Source organism: Cervus canadensis, chromosome 7 (assembly GCF_019320065.1).
Source record: "Cervus canadensis isolate Bull #8, Minnesota chromosome 7, ASM1932006v1, whole genome shotgun sequence".
NCBI lineage: Eukaryota > Metazoa > Chordata > Mammalia > Artiodactyla > Cervidae > Cervus > Cervus canadensis.
Genome location: NC_057392.1, coordinates 3653953 through 3675500, shown reverse-complemented (window position 1 = coordinate 3675500; position 21548 = coordinate 3653953). Strand labels below are relative to the sequence as shown.

Here is a 21548-nt window from a genome sequence, read left to right as displayed (position 1 = left end):
AAATACTGCCCACTCCGGCTATGGCTGGAGGCAGGGGTGCTCACACACCCCGAGTGATTCATTCAGGGAGCTCACATGGTTTGATCTGAAGTCAGGGTCCCTCTAGGCAATGTCTTCCTGACCTTTGAAGGAAGAGCAATTTTTGCCTCCTCTGCCCTGTTAAGCCTCCACAGCTGGGTGGAAGTGGCTCCTTTGGGATCCTCTGTTTCCAGCTGAAATATTGCTGCACTTGCTCAGTGCCTATGGGGCGCTCAAGGCTCTGCATCATGAGCACATCCAACCCTCACATCCGCTCTCAAAGAGTGCACCAGTTCCCCACCCTACTGGTGGCACAAACTGAAGTTATCCACCTGGTGGGGAGCAGAGATGGGAACTGAATGCAGGTCCATCTGACTCTAGAGTCCATGGAAGGCTCCAAGCCATTGTGACAGGTGGCCTGTCATCCATGGGATTCAGGAGGTTCTTCAGTCCCACCACTTGCTACTCTGAGGAGATGAGCAGAAATTCTATTAATAGAAATCTCGAAGCCCCAGTGTCCAGAGGGAATGCATTCTACCAGAGAGGACCTAATATTTTTTCCCTGTGAATAAGAACCACCAAGCCTTCACGTAATGACATCTCAGGAGTTGTCACTATATGTGGCTATAAAGACATCTCAGGAGTTGTGAAGTAAATCAACAGCTTTTTAACACACATCCATGTGGCACCTCCCTGAGCTGAGGTGGGCTGATTCCAATGACGCCACCAATGCCTGTCACATACTCCCTCTTCTTCTGTCCTCTCGACTCTATATCCCGTCCTAGACAATGAAGCACCTCTTAGAAATGGAGAAAGAGCATGGGTTCAGTGTTCTAAGATGAAGGGTCAAGCTTGGGCTCCCCTGATGACAAAATGAATGACCTCAGGCAATGGAGTCAAGCTCTGAGTTCGCACTTCCTTCCTTGTAAATCGGAGATAATTACAACCTCGTCATCATCTTCAGTGCTGGGGCAATCTCTCTTTTTTCTGGCTGTGTCATCCTTGGCTTGTGGGATCTTAGTTCTTTGACCAGGGATGGAACCCACAGAGTGCTTAACCACTGGACCATCAGAGAAGTCCCAATGGGCCAATCATTATCCTTTGAAGGTGGGTTTGATTTTTGGATTAGAGCTAAAAGTCCTTTGCAGAAAGGGGCTGTGAATAAGACAAGATTTCTCCCCGGGAGAAGCTGGGCATATATGATGAGACAGTTGAGTAATAATGCTCCTTTCCTTGCATGATTTGTGAACTGGCTTTATGGTTGTTTCAGAAATGTCTACCTCTCGGCACAACTGTTGAAGGAGAATAATACCTTTTCATTAGAGGGAAAGAGTTCTGTCTATTAAACTTTCTTATGGATCTTGATTTCCTTTGAGTCCATGGTTGAAAGTTTACCACCTCTCACATTTCCCTGGTGAGGAGCTGAGGCCTGGGAAGGCACTTAATTCTTTCATAAGATGGTGAAACCTGGTGAGTCGAAATACTGCTCCTCCACCTACTCCTTATAACACAACTTTTAGACAATTCACTGAAACTCCTGAAGGCTCTGTTTCTCAACTCACAAATGGAAAAATGTCGCTTTCTTTACAGGATTGTTGAGAGGATGAGAACGTACAGACAGCATCCAGCACAATGTTAGTATGAAGTGGTATTCAGTGAATTACATCTGCCCTGCTTGAAACTTCTCTGAACAGAAAGGTATAACTATTTTTACAGTTGGCTTTAAAAATGTAGGTTATTTCCAACGAATGATGATTCTCCCAAGCATTTAAGGACGGTAACAAGTTTTTAATATATGTTTACTAGTGCCTATTTTTGGAGAAGGCAATGGCAGCCTGCCCCAGTACTCTTGCCTGGAAAATCCCATGGATGGAGGAGCCTGGTAGGCTGCAGTCCATGGGGTTGCGAAGAGTTGGACACGACTGAGTGACTTCACTTTCACTTTTCATGCATTGGAGAAGGACATGGCAACCCACTCCAGTGTTCTTGCCTGGAGAATCCCAGGGATGGTGGAGCCTGGTGGGCTGCCGTCTATGGGGTCGAACAGAGTTGGACACGACTGAAGTGACTTAGCAGCAGCTAAGTGCTATTTTGTGCCTATTTTGTGCCCAATTCATGAAGTGTTAAAGGAGGCCCAGGGTCATGTCTAGCCATGGGGAGAAGGGAGAAAAAGATAAAGAACTAAGGACAGGGACTTCTCTGGTAGTCCAGTGGTTAAGACTTTGCATTCCAATGCAGAAGCAATACTGTAACAAATTCAATAAAGACTTTAAAAATGGTTCACATTAAAAAAAGACTTAAAAAAAAAGTTGGGATAACTACTGAGCTGAATGAAATCCTATGATAATGTGGCGGGCAGAGTAGATGCGTACTGCTACAACCCACCTGCCTGGGTTGTGGAAACTCCTACAAGGTGGAGGCAGAATAAAGCCGGGGCTAACACCTTTGCTCTGGAGCCAGTGTCTGCCTTTGAGCCCCAGCTCTGGGTTTACTGTTCAGTTTTTTTTTTTTTTTAATATATTTATTTATTTTATTTATTTATTTGGCTGTTCCCGGCCTTAGCTGCAGCATGTGGGATCAAGTTCCCTGACCAGGGATTGAACCCTGGCCCCCTGCATTGGGAGCACAGAGTCTTAGCCACTGGACCACCAGGGAAGTCCCTACTGTTCAGTTTTAACCTCTCTGAGCCTCAGTGTTCTCATCTGAAAAATGGGATGATAGCATTTACCTAGGGTTGCTGTAAAGTTTAAGTGAATTAATACAAATAAAGCATTGAGAATCATACCTGATGATATTTGATAAATGTTTGCTTAAAAGTTATAAGACTGACATTTATTGAACATCTTCTCTATGCCAAGCACTGATCCAGGCACAGGAGACAGTATTGGCAGAATACTTGCTGTCAAGGAGCTTTTAGACATGCAACAGAAGCACCAGGCAGAAAAATAGAGAACAAGGAAAAAACTAAACATGTTAAGGAAGGTGGCCAGGAAAGCCTTTCTGAGCAAGAGACATTTGATGTGACATATGAATCCCAGATGGCACTAGTGGTAAAGAACCTGCCTGCCAATGCAGGAAACATAAGAGACACGGGTTCCATCCCTGGGTTGGAAAGATTCCCTGGAGGAGGGCATGGCAACCCAATCCACTATTCTTGCCTGGAGAATCCCATGAACAGAGAAGCCTGGCAGGCTACAGTCCATAGGCTCTCAAAGAGTTGGACATGACTGAAGTGACTTAGCATGTATGCATGTATGAGGGATGCAGGGTGGGGTCTAGATCAAGAATTAGAGGTAGAGAAAGACTAACTTTTTTGGGGGGACGTATAGTTGTTTTATAATGTTGTGTTAGTTTCTGCTGTAGGATGAAGTAAATCAGCTGTAAGTCTACATATATCCCCTCCCTCACATCCCCCAGCCCTACCCCTCTAGATCAGCTCAGAGCACTTGAGCTGAGCCCCCTGGGCTACACAGCAGCTTCCCACTAACTATCCACTTTATATATGTTAGTGTATATGTGTTAATGCTACTCTTCCAATTTGTCTCAGCCTACTCTTCCCCTGCCCCATGTCCACATGTCTGTTCTCAACATCTGCATCTCTATCACTGCCCTGCAAACAGACTCATCTGTACCACCTTTCTAGATTCCGTGCATGTGCGTTCATACACAATATTTGTTTTTCCTCTGAGAAAGACTGATTTTCATGGGGGTTTCAACTGTGATGTAGACCTGTGGTCAGGACTCACTGAGATATTATGATATTCCACAAGTCACTCCTTTCACTAAAAATGCCCACCTCTCAGACTCCTTTGCAGTTAAGAGTGGCCATGGGACACCATTCTGGTTACCAAGTTGTAAGCAGAATGCTGCTAAAGGAGTTTTGGAAAAGCATTCCCCTTTTGGATACAATGTTTCCTCTTTCTGTTTCTTTCTTTGCTTCCTTCCTGGAATTATATGTGATGATTTAAGATGCAGCAGCTAGTTTGGAGCCATGTGGCAACAAGGAGGGGAACAGAAGCTTAAGATACAAGGCCTGTGGAACAGGAAGAAGAGAAGAACCTGGAATCTGGATGCCAGTGTTGAGTTTCTGAGCTATTGTGAGATGGCAAACCCCCAGACTGCTTCTCGCATAAAACCAATAAATCTCCACCTATTTAAGTCCCTGATAGTCAAGTTTTATTTGCATCTGCAGATATTTCTAACTGATACAAATAGCTTCCATAACAATGGGCTAGCAGACAGCAGTAAATTTCCCCTTTTGGAAATGGGCACTAGGTTTTATGTGAAAGCAGAGGGCATATGGGTGGATAATGAAAACAATATACAGTCTAGCTCTCTGTAGGAGAATTGGCTTTTCTAGCTACTGCTTTGTCTGAAATTATGGCATCTGGCCTCCTATGTCTTTCGTTCCTTAAAAAAATGTAAATTGAAGCAATCCTTTGTGAGGATGCCGACAGGCCACTTATGTCTCCAGGACTGGCAGGTTCTTTCTGCTCCTGCTTAGCCTGATTTCTTGCCTTGGCTCTTTTCCTCTTTGGTCACATCCCCCAGCATCTTCTTGGCTCTGTCTGCCACACAAATATTGCTCTCTCTGCATTTAATGATTTCAGAGGCAGTTCTTGTCCCTTCATTTTGACAGGGAGTGATGGCCTAAAGCCATGAGAACGGCCTAAGAGACAGCAGCATAGTCCTGTTTGCTTTTCTTGGCCCCTTAAAAAAGAAATTCAGTAACCAGTACATTCCGAGGTAATTGTATTATCTCAATTAGCCCCCTTGCATTAGCTGCTGGCTTACTGGATGAGAAAGAGAAAAGCGGTTTCAGGCAGAAGGCTCCTGGGGTGCAGCTACCAGGAGCTGCACCCGCTCTTCCTTGTGGCTTGATGAAAGTGAGAAAGTGCTGGAAACAGCTTATGCCTGCTCCTTCAGCTATCAGCAAGCAAGGACTCTGATGTCTGCCAAGATGTGACCAAACTTTCAGATTCCTCTTCGCTTGTGTCTACATCTGCCCAGAGATGTCCCGGATTAAAGAAATTCACATATTTCCTTTCCTGAATTGATGAGGATCACATGGAGAGCCTGGGGTGAAATGCAGAAATGAATATGGTTATTTACAAGTTGCTCTTACACATGGGAAATAATCATCCTCCTGGCCCCTCCTTTTCGAATAAACATAAAATTGCATTCTAAATCAAGAAGTGCCAATACCCCATACCTGAAAAGGCCAAAAGTGGTAAAAAAAAAAAAAAATTCAAATGAAATGGGCCTCTCCAAAGACATTTTGCCATCCTGTGTGCTCTGGCAGCCACTGCCTGCTGGAGAAGCAGGCCTCATCTAAACTCCTGGGTGTGTGAAAGAGATTTTTTCCTAGTCTTCAATTTCATTTTCCTTCTCCCTTTGTCCTTGTGTTATTTATGGGACAAGGCTGAGAGTGAGTTGCTGAGGCACTTCTCAGCATATGCTTCATAAGTTTTATGAACCTCAATTGAATTTGCTTTTTTGTCTCCCTAGTCTAGGCTGAATAACTCTTTTCTGGAGTATAAACCATCGGTCTGCTGAAGGCGTGGCTACAACCCGCCGGCCTCCACAGCCAGCCAGCCTATACACTTCCCAATCATTTGTTTCATTTCCTGATGCAGTGGGGATCCTGACATGGGGCACACTGCTTCAACTGAATGCTGCGGGACAGGGCATCAGTCACCAGCTCTGGCTCTCAGCTCCATAAATACCTGTCTCATGGATGCTGCACGGATGCCTTCTTCAGAAGTGAGGCCACCTCCTCTCTAGGAGCCTCTTTCCCTCAAGCGGTTTGTGAAGTGCTAAGCTGACTTGAAATAAACGAAAATCCGAAGCAAATGAAATTGTTAGACCAAGGCAAGTGGACAGGCCAACGGGGCATCTCTTCAACAATCAAGCAAAATCTGAGTTGAATTCCCCAAGTGTGGTTGACATCTGTCATTGTTCATTTTCTCAGCATCAAAGCACCCTTCTTATTTGAGACATGCCTCTGCTTGTTGGCGTCTTGGGGATGGGCAAGGCTCATGACTAAATTAAGGAGAGGAACAGATACCCTTCCTTATTCCTTGTTTGCATGGTCAATAAGATGTTTCCATCAGGGCTTGGAATTCTCAGGGAGTGATGCAAGGATGCAGGGTCCATTGGAGATACGTTGTGGCAGGCAGAGGTGGGTGGTGTTGGTCCTGGTGGGGGTTGGCCCAGATGGGAACTTGTGCATATTGTTGGGCTATCTGGTTTGCCCTCTTCTGTTTTCTAAACTTACAATCTTCAGTCTTCCAATGGATTCAGAGCTCTGCTGCCAGCCTTTGAAAGCATCCCTTATGCTAAAGTCATATGTATTTGGCACGTAAAGGAAAAATGAAATTTCCATTCCTCCCTCCACTACCCAACTCACCAGGACAAAAGGAGAAACTGACTTGCTGCTGACTTTCAGTAATCATTTCTACTTGAGATGGATAACAGTCCATCTCTTATATGAGAAGAATGGTACTTCTCATCTCTCTCTCATGATTCAACTTAGGATCAGCATTGTTTTCCTTACTGTATTTTAACGAGAGGTTTGGAGGCGGGGACCAGTTCCTCATGTTTTTACCACACTAGTAATATATGAATGCATGAATATTCCTATATTAAACAATGCAGGAATACTCAGAGGAAAACGTAACAGCCTCCCCATAGCAAGCTTCCAACTAGCTTTCTTCCTGAGAGACACGCACGTGAACACTGCTCTGCGTTTGTTCAGTCCGAGTACTTTTAAAACACAATAACAGGACATAATGTGGGTTTTGCTTTGTGACTTGGTTTTCAATTTACAGCATGTCTGGGAGATTTTTTCCATGAAGGCTCGATGTATTCTTTTAATGACTGCACAGTATTCCATATCATGCTTTATTTAACCTCTTCCACTTAGGAAGTAGAAAAAATTTTTTTCACTGGTAGAAAAAATGCTCCCATGAACAATCTTGTAAATCTTTTTGTGTTTATACATAATTTTCTTTTCTAGAATAGATTTTTCTAGAACTGAATTTTTCTAGGATATATTTCCTAAATAAAATATTATATATATATGTATATATATATTCAACAAGGACCTGATGTACAGGACAGGAAACTCTACTCAATATTCTGAAATAACCTATATGGGAAAAGAATCTGAAAAATAATTAATATATGTTTATGTATAACTGAATCACTTCGCTGTACATCTGAAGCTAACACAACACTGTAAATCAATGATATGCTAATAATGAAAATTTAAAAAATATATATGTACAATTTAATAGATGCCATTCAACAGCTTTTGAAAAAGATTTTACCAATTTACATTCCCTCTAATGAGACAGCCTAGAGACCAAGTCTCCAGCCTTTTCAATTATTTTATAGACACTTAATTTTCTTTCCACTTAGACTTGCTGAAGTGGTTTTTATTTCACAGCAACAGAATCCTGCCTGATATTCCATGCTTTGATCATAGGGTTCCTCTGCTTAAACCACTTCTGTGGAAAAAAAAAAAAAAAAGGAAAGAAACCCATCAAAAAATGGGCAGAAGATCTAAATAGACATTTCTCCAAAGCAAATGTACAGATGGCCAACAGGCACATGAAAAAATGCTCTTGGGAACGATTATTAGAGAAATGCAAATCAAAACTACAATGAGGTATCACCTCAATGTGGTCAGAATGGCCATCATCAAAAAGTTTACATATAATAAATGCTGTGGTGTGGAGAAGAGGAAACCTTCCTATACCGTTGATATGTAAATTGGTACAGCCACTTTGGAAAACAGTATGGATTCATTACAAAACTAAAAATAGAGTTGCCATATGATAGAGAAGACTCTTGAGATTCCCTTGGACTGCAAGGAGATCAAACCGGTCAATCCTAAAGGAAATCAGTCCTAAATATTCATTGGAAGAACTGATGCTGAAGCTGAAGCTCCAATACTTTGGCCACCTGATATGAAGAGCCGACTCATTACAAAAGGCCCTGATGTTGGGAAGTATGAAGGCAGGAGGAGAAGGGGACGACAGAGGATGAGATGGTTGGATGGCATCACTGTCTCAATGGACATGAGTTTGAGCAAGCTCCAGCAAATGGTGAAGGACAGGGAAGCCTGGCGTGCTGCTGTCCATGGGGTCACAAAGAGTCAGACATGATCGAGAGACTGAACAACAGCAACAGCATATGATGCAGTGATCCCACTCCTGGGCATATATCTGGAGAAAACTAATTAAAAAATACAGGCATTCCCATGTTCATTGCAACACTATTTCCAATAGCCAATACATGGAAACAACTTAAATTTCCATCAACAGATGAATGCATAAAGAAGATGTGGTACTTAGATACAATGTGATATTACTCAGCCATAAAGAAGAATGAAATAATGCTGTTTGCAGCAACGTAGATCGACCTAGAGATATCACACTAAGTGAGGTAAGCCAGACAAAGACAAATCTCCTATGATGTCACCTATATGTGAAATCTAAAAAAAAAAAAAAAAGGATACAAGTAAACTTATTTACAAAACAGAAAGAGACTCACAGACATAGAAAACAAACTGTGGTTACCATAGGGAGAAGGAGAGGGCAGGGATAAATTAGGAGCTTGGGATTAACATATGCACACTACTATGTTTAAAATAAGTAAATAACAAGGAGATCCTGGGTGTTCATTGGAAGGACTGATGCTGAAGCTGAAACTCCAGTACTTTGGCCACCTCATGCGAAGAGTCAACTCATTGGAAAAGACCCTGATGCTGGGAGGGATTGAGGGCAGGAGGAGAAGGGGACGACAGAGGATGAGATGGTTGGATGGCATCACTGACTCAATGGACGTGGGTTTGAGTAAACTCTGGGAGTTGGCGATGGACAGGGAGGCCTGGCATGCTGCGATTCATGGGGTTGCAAAGAGTCGGACACGACTGAGCGACTGAATTGACTGACTGACTGACTGTATAGCTCAGTTGGTAAAGAATCTGCCTGCTTGCAATGCAGGAGATCCTGGTTTGATTCCTGGGTCGGAAAGAGAAGGGATAGGCTACCCACTCCAGTATTCTTGGCCTTCCCTTGTGGCTCAGCTGGTAAAGAATTCACCCGCAATGCGGGAGACCTGGGTTTGATCCCTGGATCTGGAAGATTCCCTGGAGAAGGAAATGGGAACCCGCTCCAGTATTCTTGCCTGGGAAATCCCATGGACAGAGGAGCATAGCAGGCTATAGTCCTTGGGCTGCAAAAGAGTTGGACATGACTTAGCAACTAAACAACAACAACAACTGCATAACACAGGGAACTATATTCAATATCTTGTATAACCCATATGGGAAAACAATCTGAATAAAAGAATATATATATTAAAAAATTAATTTTTATTGGAGTATAGTTGCTTTAGAATATTGTGTTAGTTTCTATTGTATAGCAAAGTCAATCAGCTATGCCTGTAAACTTCTCTCTTCTATTTTGAATTTTCTTCCCATTTAGGTCTCCACAGAGCATTGTGTAGAGTTCCCTGTGCTATACAGTAGGTTCTCATTAGTTAATTGCTTTATACACAGTATCAGTTCTTAGACATATACTCACTAAGAATACACACACACACACACACACACACGAATCACTTGGCTGTACAATCAAAACCATCACGGCATTGTAAATCAATTATATTTCGATTAAAACAACCAAACACAGTAAAACAAAAGAAATTAACTTCCGTGTATCAAATACAGTTCAAACTAAACCATCCTTCCCTTGAGCCCTACTTTTCCTCACTAACCGGCCACAGTCTCTCGTGCCTCCAGCATCCAGAACAACTCGGGCTGCTTTTCAGCTCTTCGGAATTCTGCTTCATCGCAAATGAGTCAAGAGGGTTTGTTGTTTCCTCACATTCATCCTGTGCTCCAAATGAACATATCTCCCACAGGTCTGGTTTATCTGCAAAAATAATGGGAAGATAAGCGGAAATAGCTGCATGCACCCACACGCACTCCGGTCTTCTCGCCTTTGCCTCTTCCCCTCTCCAGAAGGGGGCTCAGTTTCACCCCCAGCCCCGCCGAGTCCTTTCCTCGCACGCCAGGCTCGGGGCGTCCCGCTGCTCTCTGAGGCTGCCCGGGGGATGCTGGCTCATATTTCTCTCTTCTCTCCTTTCGTGTGGGTTGTGCTCTGGTACGCGCAGTCCCACTCTCAGGTGAAGGCAGCTTTTGATGGTATCAGAGTGTGAAGCCGTTCTTCGGTCATTATTTTACTCCTGTGTACATTTTGTCCCAATCTAGATGATAAGGCCCTGACATTCTAACACGCTTAAAGCAGAAGCAAAGGAAAGAAAGGATCTCCTCCATCCATTTGGCTGTGCTGGCTCTTAGTTGCCTCATTCAAGGCCTTTGCTGTGGTCCATCGACTCTAGCTGTGGCGCACCGGCCTCGTTTCTCCCAGGCATGCGGGATCCTGGTTTCCCCACCAAGGATCGAATCTACTTCCCCTGCCCTGCAAGGCAGACTCTTAACCACCGGGCCACCAGGGAAGTCCCTAAGATGATATTCAGTGAATACCTACTGTGCAAAAGTGAAGTATGATCTCATTTAATATTCACAACAAATCTGGAAATGTTATGTTTCAGAGATGTGAAACAACTTTTCCCTGACAAATTCCCCAAATTCAAATTCAGATCTGCCTCAGGCCAATGCCACAGTGCTTCCTAAATCTGTTGCCTCATCAACGGACCCTGAGGGCTTTATACTTCTAGTAGGGAGAACTGGTGAACTCCTACTGTGAGTTTCCAGTTCATGAAAAATGAGTGTTCCGTTGTTGCCTAGAAAGATCATGTCTCAGGACTCTCATTATTTTCATTCTGTTTCTGTTTTTTTGTTTAGATATTTAAAAATATCTAAAGATATTTTTTAATATCTTTAATTTTGAGATAATTTTAGACTTTCAGGGAAGTTGCAAATGTAGTACAGAAAGCTTCTATATATCCTTTATCAGGCTATCTCAAATGTTAAAATCTTACAGAAATGTAGTATAATTATAAAAACGCAGACGTTAACGTTGGCATAATATTACTAACTAAACTACAGACGATTGTAGAATTTTCTGTTTTTCTAACATCTTTTTTCTGTTCCAGAATTTAGTCCAGGATGCACTTAGGTATAATGCCTCTTCAGTCTCCTTGGATCCGTGACAATCTTTCAATCTCTCCTTGTTTTTCATGACTTTGATATTTTTGAAAAATACAGATCAGAGATTTTGTAGAAGATATCTGTGTTTGGGTTAGTCTGATATTTTCTTCTGATTAGACTGGAGTTATGGATTATTGGGATGAATACCACTGAGGTGATGTGCCCTTGTCAGTGGGTCATATTGGAGGGTGCATGATGTCATAATGATATCACTACTGATGTTAGCCTTTATCATTTGGCTAAGGTGGTTTCTCTGCTTTAAAATGACTGCATTCAACTTTGAAATGAATAAATATTTATTTTGGGGGAGATGGTTTGAGATTATCAAAATATCCTGTTTCTCCTTAAATTTTAACTCACTAATTTTAATAACCATCAATGGGTTATGCCTCCAATGGGTACTACAGTGGTCTTCTGATAGTGGTTTACCATTTCTCTAATTCCTCTTACACTTATTTATTGGAATTCTTCTATAAGGAAGTATTGTCCTTTCCTATCTATTTATTACTTATTCATTCAATCATTTGTTTATTATACTATGAACCCAGAGAATATTTTAATCTTTCCGTTATGATCCAATACTATTGTTATTTATCTTGTTGCACAAATTGTTCCAGCTTTTGCTCTTTCAGGTTGGCACCTGTGCTTTTTAATATGCCCTTACAGGTTTCTTATTTTTTGGTAAAAAACTCACTTTTTAACTTTCTGCCATTGTGAAATGCTCCAAGTTCATTTTATATTTTTCCTGCGCCAGTCCTGGAATCAACCACTTCTCCCAGGGGTGAGAGTTCCTTTTATGGTAGCATGGTATTAGAGACCAAGGACAGGGTAGCAGTTGTGCTCATTGCTACTAGTTATTACTATTTCTAGGATCTCTCAGAAGATAGTCTGAGCTAGGACACACGTGTGTATATTCTAACCTATGCATACACATGTACCTATATTTCTTTCTGTATTTTTGTAGCTGTATATGTATTCCAATTAACCATGAGCCATGGTAGCAAAACCAAAGACACTACAAGAAGGGAACAATGAGACCCTGAGAAGTTACAGAGTTTCAGTTTGGGATATTAAGTAAAGCTTTGGAGATGGATAATGTTGATGGTTGCAAAAAAATATGAATGTCGTTAATTCCACTGAATCATCTGTTGTGTATATTTTAACCACAGAAATTTAGCAATAAATTCATGTTGCTACCTCCCATGGTCATCTAGCATGACAGATTATTCTCACCTCCTTCTTTCCTTATTTGTAACTTCTTCCTCTAGCAGTAGGAAATTTGATTCTTATCATCAGCAGTATAATTTCTTATGTGTTTACTAGCATACACCCAAAGTGGTTTTGGAATTGCTAACCCAGTACTCCTGTGAGAAACAGTTACCACCTAGAGAAACTTCTTTATGTCTTTAGCCTTGTAGTATCCAGTTGAGACACTGCTTTCCAAAGTTGCTTAGCTCAGTTCCTTCCTTCCTCACTGGTCTTCAACATGGTTATGTCATTCATTTGTAATCCACTTGGATTCATTTGTTATGAGTGCATGCTTGATGGTCAATGAGATAATGCCTGTGAAGTGCCTAATGCACTACCTGGCATGCCTCAGAGTTTTAAGAAATATGAGCTGAACCTGAATTTGTGGCAGTGACTAGTGTTGTCCATCAACTTCATTACTCCAGCCCCATGAAATGTCAAAAGAACTTTGATTGGGTTTCAAGTGCCATTCTTGTCTGTGACTCAGAACTAAGGTAACCACCCCACAAAAGTCAAGTCAGAAGTGCTGCCCTCATTAGCATCATGCTCTAGACAGCTGAGTTACTTCTCACAGGATGAAAAATATATGGGCTTAAGTGATGAGTAACCACAGAAGGTGTGAATCATTCAAGGGACAGAGAATTCCAGGGGGTGAAAAACTCTGTAGTTAGAAACCAACAAAATTAGAGCCTATTCTTTCAACTTCTTGTTTCTGGAAACAGCCCCATTTCTCCATTCATTTGCTCTCCTTTATCAGTCAGTCAGTCACTTTCTGATCTCTGCAGTAGATTCTGATGCTGAGATTCACCAAGTCAAGAATGCCTCCTCTTGGCCAACTTAAGATTCAGTTAAAGGTTTTATGGTTGCAGGCAGCTGAAAAGAACCCTGGCTACCTTAGCTGAAAAGGAATGTGTTGGATGGAGGCTGCTCACAGAATGGAAGAGAAAGCTGCTGGATCCTGTTTCAGAGGAATAGGGACGGACTTAGAAGCTCTGGGAGACCTCATAGTAGGAACAAATGGCCACTCTATCCAGTGTGAATCAATTCCAGAAGCCTCTCTTTGTGTCTCTCCAGTTAAAACTGAATTTCTGGGAGTGATCTATTGGTCTAACTTGAGTCACATGCCATCAGCGGGTGTTGGAAAGGCAGAACACTTTGAATAAAAACCCACAAATGGGGAGAAGGGGATAAACTGCCAACAGCTGGTGTCCACTACTCTCTTTCATTACTCAGCTTTCTTCCATCTGCTGTGAGCTTTAAGTTAATTTATTGGTTAAAAAAAAATATGGAGCAATAGACTATCTTTCCCTGTGTTCCCTACATGTATTCACTGTAAGTCCTAAATAGTTCTCTTCTCCCTGCCAGGGTAAGTAGGAGTCAAATGATGATACATGGTTGACACTATTGTCCAAAAGGTACTCAGGGCCATCTTCAGGGTGGTGTGTAGGTCGGGGTGCATCACTCAGATACCCATCTGGCTTCTCTTGAGATGGTCTTTACCATGGAGCTTGGGGCTGGGATTTCCTGTTTTATGAAATCCTCAAAAAATGCAAATAGAAGTTAGGTTGGGTGTGAAAATCCATTTGAGTATGGAGACTTGAAATTAGGAGGACCAGAGCTCTATCTTCTCTAGGGCTCAGTCACCTTTGTTAAATGTGGGGAGTGTCTTGTAGTTAAAGACACAGATAACAGGATGAGACACTGGGATTGATTCCATGGTCCACACTCCCTAGCTACATGACCACAGGAACTATAATTAGTATCTTTACATTTATTTTGTGTACTTAAATTCTTTCCTTATCTATAAAATGGGATAATGATAGTGCCTCCCTCCAACACTTGGTCTGAGAAACAAATGAAATACCATTTATATCAGTTGCCATTGTTATTATTGTCACAGGATTTTTCTTTTTTTGCCCTTGCTGTGTGGCATGTGTGATCTTAGTTTCCTGACCAGGAATTGAACCTGGGCCCCCTGGAGTGAAAGGGTGGCCTTCTAGCCGCTGTACTACCAGGGAAGTCCCAATCACAGAATTTCCCGAGGATTAAATTCCCATCTGTGAGGTGCTGAGCAGAGGGCCTGCCCTACCACATTAAACCTTTAATAAAGGGTGGCTATTGATACTATGTGTCTTAAAGACTGTTTGTGAATTACCTGTCCTTCCTTTCATTTGTGTGGGTAATTGAGTTCCTGTGTTTGCACATATATTTTAACCAAATTGCCTTGTATCTGGTGAGAAAGGCCATGTTGTTTCTATTTTCTTCAGAGAATAATAAAAGATTACAAAGACCTGAAGAGACATTTAGAAAAAAATGTTTAATACACTGATTTGATTCACCAATCTAACTTTCTCATGAGCTACTGAAATGGTGAACCTTGTCGTTAATTGCAAGGTTCTATTTGTAGAACTCTAAAGGTAGGACTGAGCTATATTCTAATAACTTAGAGGACTAGAGCAACAGACAGTCCTTTCTTAAAAAGCCCACATCTTTTGTTCTCTGTTTCCCAGAGATGTGCTGAATTCTCCACTTTGATTGTGGAGATAAGAATGTTTGACCCTGTCCTGATAGGAAGGGTGGTTCCTCAGACCCAGCCAAAGTGATTTTAAAGTGAAATTCCTCATTGGCTTCTATATCTGGAGTTTCTCTTCCTACTGCTTAGATTTCACTTTTCGTCCTGAGCTCTGCCCTTTTGTTTTTAATCCCTTCTGAATTTGTGGACACTGACCTTCTGTCCTCATGATGGATCACCTCTGTGTTTCTCTACAGACTGCCTTCCCTCTTCCCTGGAGACTTTAGCCTCTAGCTCGGTCACCCCTTGATTTCCTGCTGACAGTGTCTTTGAGATGGAAATTGCTCCATCATCTCTTCTGAGATGATGCCTGCCCTTCAAAAGAGCCTGCCCTTTTGAAGAATTAACTTAGTAACCACATCACCCTCTGTGTGGGCTGTGGCTTCTCTGACCCCCAGACAACCTGCCCTACAAGGCTGCCGCTTCTTAGCTGCATTTCTTGGTGCCCTTTGAACTTCCAGTATGGGCATCTGTGGCCAGCAGCTCGGCTCAATAACCTTAGATCTCACAGCAGCTCAATAACCTTGGAAGTCTCCTTTTCTGACAGTGCCCCATAATTCAAGCTTCATCTTTTTTAATCTCTCTGTGTCCTAGCAGAACATACATGTTTCATATTTATGACAAAATATAAAGACACTACAGTTTTCTGGAGACAACTATGTTTGAAGGGAGTTTATTACTTTCTTTTCCTTATTGAAGCATAATGATTTACAAGGGTATATTAGCTTTAGGTGTATAACATAGTGATTCAATACTTTTACAGATTACACTCTAGTCAAAGTTATTATAAAATCTATCTTTTCCTGTGCAATGCAATATATCCTTGTTGCTTATCTATTTTATACATAGTAGTCTGTATCTCTTAATTCTCTACCCGTATATTACCCCTCCCTCCCCCACCCTCTCCCCAGTGGTGATTACTAGTTTGTTATCTATATCTGTGTGTCTGTTTCTCTGTTTCTGTTTCATTATATTCACTAGTTTGTTTTATTTATAGACTCCACATATAAGTGATAACAGTGTATTTGTTCTTCTTGATCTGATATTTCACTAACTGTAATACTCTGCAGGTCCATCCATGTTGTTGCAAATGGCAGAATTTCATTCTTTTTTTATGTCTGAGTAGTATTCCATTTTCCTAATCTGTAAAATGGGGAAAACACACCACAGGCTTGCGAAGGTTAAATATGTAACATGGTAATTGACAGAGGTGCCAAGTTATTTCAATGCAAGACAAGAAAACCTTTTCAATAAACTATTGTGGAACAACTGGATAGCCCTACAAGGGGAAATGAGCCTTGACTCCTACAAGTTCACGTTCAAAATTAATTTGAGATGGACTATAGACATAATATAAAATCAGAGCCATAAATCTTCGAACAGAAAGCATAGGAGAATATCTTAGTTATGTTGGGATAGGCAAAGACTTGTTTGTCAGGACATGGAAAGCACTAACCATAAAATTAAAATTTTCTGCTCGTCGAAAGATACTGTTAAGAAAATAAAAAGGTGGGACATAGACTAGGAGAAAAGAAGAAAATATTTGTAAAACATATATCTGCATGGTGTGTGTGTGTTAGCCGCTCAGTTGTGTCCTGCTCTTTGAGACCCCATGTAGTCCGCCAGGCTTCTCTGTCCGTGGAATTCTCCAAGCAAGAATACTGGAGTGGGTTTCCATCTCCTCCTCCGGGAACCCAGGGATCCTGGATTGCAGGCAGATTCTTTACCATCTGAGCAACCAGGGAAGCATAGATCTCACAAAGAACTTGTATCCAAAAAATAAAAGAACCTTCAAAACTCACCAATAAGAAGTGTATAGAATTGTCAGAACCTGAGTTGAATACTAAGACATGTGCATTTTACTGTATGTAAATTATTCCTAAATAAAAAAGGACAGTGTGGCAAAGGCACAGTACAACATAACTTCTCAGGAATGGCGGCTGTGGGTATTACAGGCACGGACAACAATATCAGTAGTTTTAGTTTTGATCTGCTTCCTCACTAAGTTGGTGGCTCTGTCAACCGTCTTTACCTAGAGGCTTCTATGGATTCACAGGGGACTTTCAGGAGATGTTTTTATTTTATTATCATTACTCACAATGATGCACATGAACTTTTTAAAGATATATATATATGCATATATATATATATTTATTAAGGCATGGTTTTTTATTAAGGTATAGTTCCAGGAGAAACTCTGGGAGATAGTAGAGGACAGAGGAGCCTGGCATGCTGTGATCCACGGGGTCACAAAGAGTCAGATACGACTGAACAACAACAATAGTTAATTTACAATGTTGTGTTAGTTTCGAGTGTATGGCAAAGTGATTCAGATGTATGTAAAATCTGCCTATTTTCAGATTCTTTTCCATTGTAAGTTGTTATAAGATATCGAGTATAATTCCCTGTGCTATTACAGTAGGTCTTTACTGCCTACCTGTTTTATACATAGCAGTGTGTATACATTTTTAAAAAATTTTTTCAGTATCTGGGTTTTTTTTTAATTGAAATATAGTTGATTTACAATGTTGTGTTAGTCTCAGATGTGCAACAAAGTGATTCAATTATACATATATATATTCTTTTTTATATTATCTTTCATTATAGATTATTATAAGACATTGAGTCTAGTTGCCTATGCTATACAGTGGGTCTTTGTTGGTTATCTATTTTATATAGAGTAGTGTGTGTATTTTAATCCTAAACTCCTAATTTATTCCCCTTTCCCCCTTGGTAACCATAAATTTGTTTTCTATGTCTGTGAGTCTATTCTGTTTTGTATATAAATTCATTTGTATCATTTTTTAAGGTACATTGCCTCTGCAAGAAGTCTTGTGCACTGGTAAATCAGCAGATCAGGACTGGGGAGGGAAAGAGAATTCTGATGTCTTTGTTTCCATTTTGGTCCATTCAGCCAAGTTGAAGCAGACTCCTTTTCATTTGTCTTAAAGCCAAATAAATAAGTAAACCTCTCAAACCAAACACTATGATATATTACTCCTAAAGAATAATGAATTACCTTTTTAGATAGAGGAAAGAAAGGCCCAGAGTATCCTAGCCAAGCCTGGGGTGACTAGAAGGAGGCAGGCAATAAATTTTGTCGACTGGGGAAATGTCTGGGTCTTGAGTTCATAAGCCAGGGTAGGGGCACTGAGCTCTGGGTGCCCAGGTTTGTGCTGTCCCCAGCAGTGGGTACATGTTAATCCCAGACTCTTCATTCTATCTCCCTCCCACCCTGCTATGCCCTTTGGTAGCCACCAATTTGTTTTCTATGTCTGTGAAACGTTCATTTGTATGTTTTTTTTAGATTCCATATAATATGTGATATGATAATGGTCTTTGTTTGACTTACTTCACTTAATGTGATAACCTCTAGGATAATCAATGTTGCTGCAAACGACATTATTTCATTATTTCTTTTGTGGCTAATATTCCATTGTGTGTGTGTATATATTATTATATATATATCTCTCTCACATCTTCTTTATCCATTCATTTGTTGATGGACATTAAACTTGCATCCATGTCTTTGTTATTGTAAATAGTGCTGCTATGAACATTGGGGTGCATGTATCTTTTTAAATCCAAGTTTTCTCTGGATATATGCCCAGGAGTGGGATTGCAAGATTATATTTTAGTTTTTTAAGGAATCTCCATTCTGTTCTCCACAGTGGCTGCGCCAATTTAATTCCCACCAACTGTGTAGGAGGGTTCCCTTGTCTCCACACTCTCTCTGGCATTTCTTATTTGTAGACGTTTTAATGACAGCCATTCTGACTAGTGTGAGGTGATACCTAATTGTAGTTTTTGGATTTGCATTTCTCTAATAATTAATGATATTGAGCATCTTTTCATGTGCCTGTTCACCACCTGTGGATCTTCTTTGGAGAAATGTCTATTTAGGTCTTCTGCCCATTTTCTCTGGAGAAGGCAATGGCACCCCACTGCAGTACTTTTGCCTGGAGAATCCCATGGATGGAGGAGCCTGGTGGTTTGCCGTCTATGGGGTCGCACAGAGTCGGACATGACTGAAGCAACTTAGCAGCAGCAGCCCATTTTTTCACGGAGTTGTTTGTTTTTTTGATATTAAGCTATATGAACTGTTTGTATATTTTGGAAATTAATCCCTGTCAACAGCATGGTTTGCAAATATTTTCTCCCAGTCCATAGGTTGTCTTTTCATTTTGTTTATGGTTTCCTTTGCTGTGCAAAAGCTTTTAAGTTTAATTAGGTCCCATTTGTTTATTTGCACCTGAATTCTTAACTCACACATATCCTCTCTCTTTCTTCTCTTCTCTCTCTCTCTCCCCCACCCCCACTCTCTCCCTGTCTCTCTCTCACACACACAATCTTGGATCCTTCCTTTTTTCTTCTTTTATTCCTATTCATTTCTCATCTTTATCCCACCTCATTTCAAAGTAAATTTAACGCAGTTATAAAAATGGTCACCTACCAGATAAAGGAGAGAAGAAGGGGATGACAGAGGATGAGATGGTTGGATGGCATCACCGGCTCAATGGACAGAAGTTTGAGTAAACTCCGGAAGTTGGTGATGGACAGGGAGGCCTGGCGTGCTGTGGTTTATGGGGTCGCAAAGAGTCAGACACGGCTGAGCGACTGAACTGAACCAGATAAAATGGTGTAGGAAATAAGTGTAAATTCAAAGCCACAAAGAAATAGACACCATTTGGTCCTGAACCTCAGGCAGGCTCTGAGCTTCCTAGCCACGGCAACAAAGATGGAAACATGATTAGTCACTAAACAGCCCCCAGGGTAAATTCACAGATGCACTCAAGCAGCATCATGAGCTGGTATCTGTTATTCAGAGCCCCAGGTGTCCAATTTGTTTGCCTGAGTGGTGGATTAGTGGTGAAGAAAGAAGGAACTAGAGATGTTTTTGCTCTTGGCTTGGTTTTCCTGGCAAGGAGACTCTGAAGGCTTCCTCCTGGAGCGGCGCCGGGCTCTCTCTGCAGTGGAGATCACATTATTTGTATTCTGAATCTCTGTGGTCATTCTCTCTGTGACCAGCCTGCCCTACTGCGCAGTTCCTCCTCACGCTGTTTTTCTGCAGTTTTAGTTTTGATGTGGACACCTTTTCTTGAGTTATTTTCTGGCAGAACCAGCTTGTTGCTGAATGGCCCACCCCAGCAGACATCTCTTTCATTGGCTGTGTTTCTTTAATTACGGTGGACTTACTTTTCCCTTCCCCTAGCAGTTATTTTTAGACTTTAAAACCTCCTCTTAGGGTTTCAGCTGAGCTATCAAGTGCGTGAAGGCAGGAATGTTTTAGCTGGAGAGCCCTCTCCCATTGACCCTTTTAAGAAGGAGCTTCCTAAGTGCAGGAAGTCACTGGCCTTGCAATATATTACAGATCTATCTTCCTCTTGTCTTGAAGAGTTCCTTCCTTGAAGAATATGCTGTTTGGTAGTTGGAAATGATTTGGGGGCTGCTCACTGGAATTAAATCTTGACTTTCAAGAATGGGCAACTTGGAGATTCAAGTACACCAGACCAGGTGTTGGCAGATGTGGATTTCAGATTAACTTCCAGGGCTGACCCACTGTGTCATGTTTGGCAAGTGCTATGAAGTTCCTGGGTCTGCTTTCTTCAATAGAGGAAGTAATCTCAGAAGGCTGTTGTGAAGGTCAAACAAGATGTAACACTTGAAAAAGTTTTGAAAGTCTCAGTGATTTAAATTCTCAGTCTGTAATGGAGAGGAAATGAAGGAAATATATTTTCACTAGTATTGAATTTGCAGGTTGTATTCAGTACCTCAGTAGGGGGACAAATGTGTTAGGAAACATATTTCTTATCCTGAAGAGTTTTAGGCAGAGTTTGAAGGATGTACATAAAATATAAAACATTTACTCTTGACACCCATCTGAAGTCTTTTTGTCTAAAGATTTTGGAGTCAGACTTGTGTCTTTGACCTCTCTCTTTTATATATATATATATTTAACTTCTTCCTCCTAACACTGATCTCTCAAAAATATCTCTTACCTCCTTTGGGTAGTAATTTTCAGATAATGATAGTTTCAGAACTCATCATGTTTCTTTTTTTGCTTTGGCTACCAGCAACCTCAAACTATAACTACTGCTTAGTTTAAATAATCATGATATTCAGATGCTTGAAGAATTTCCTTTTGCTTCTTCTTCCTGTCTGATGTCTGATTTTTCTTTGTATTTGAATAGCCTTATTGAATATATAAGTTGCTACAAGTAGTTACAGATAATTTTTGAAAGTATAAATACTTTATATAAATTAATTGAGAAGTGTAAATCATGTCAACATATAACAACAAGTAATGAGCACTGTCCAACAGGGAAAATGCATTCTGAGTTCTCACTCAGCATTTTTTCTGCTGTTCCAGTGGTTGAAAAGGGGGCTCTTCTGAATTCTAAAGCAGCCATAGCAGTCTCCCACTGAAGGAATTAGGTGCCGCATGTAGAGGATTTTCTACATTTGTAGAGGAGGACAAGCTTAGGACTTGCTCTTTCTTGGTAGCTCAGAATGATCTGTTGAAAC

General features: G+C 41.1%; 1 long non-coding RNA gene across 1 annotated transcript; it reads right to left on the bottom strand.

Moving 5' to 3' along the window:
* Window positions 1-4177: 4177 nt before the first annotated feature.
* LOC122445223 lies at window positions 4178-19524 on the bottom strand. Its single transcript, XR_006270482.1, has 3 exons — window positions 19477-19524; window positions 9805-9962; window positions 4178-5094 (listed from the first exon to the last, which is right to left on the bottom strand). It is a non-coding gene; the product is annotated as an uncharacterized LOC122445223 (long non-coding RNA).
* Between the last annotated feature and the right edge of the window lie 2024 nt (window positions 19525-21548).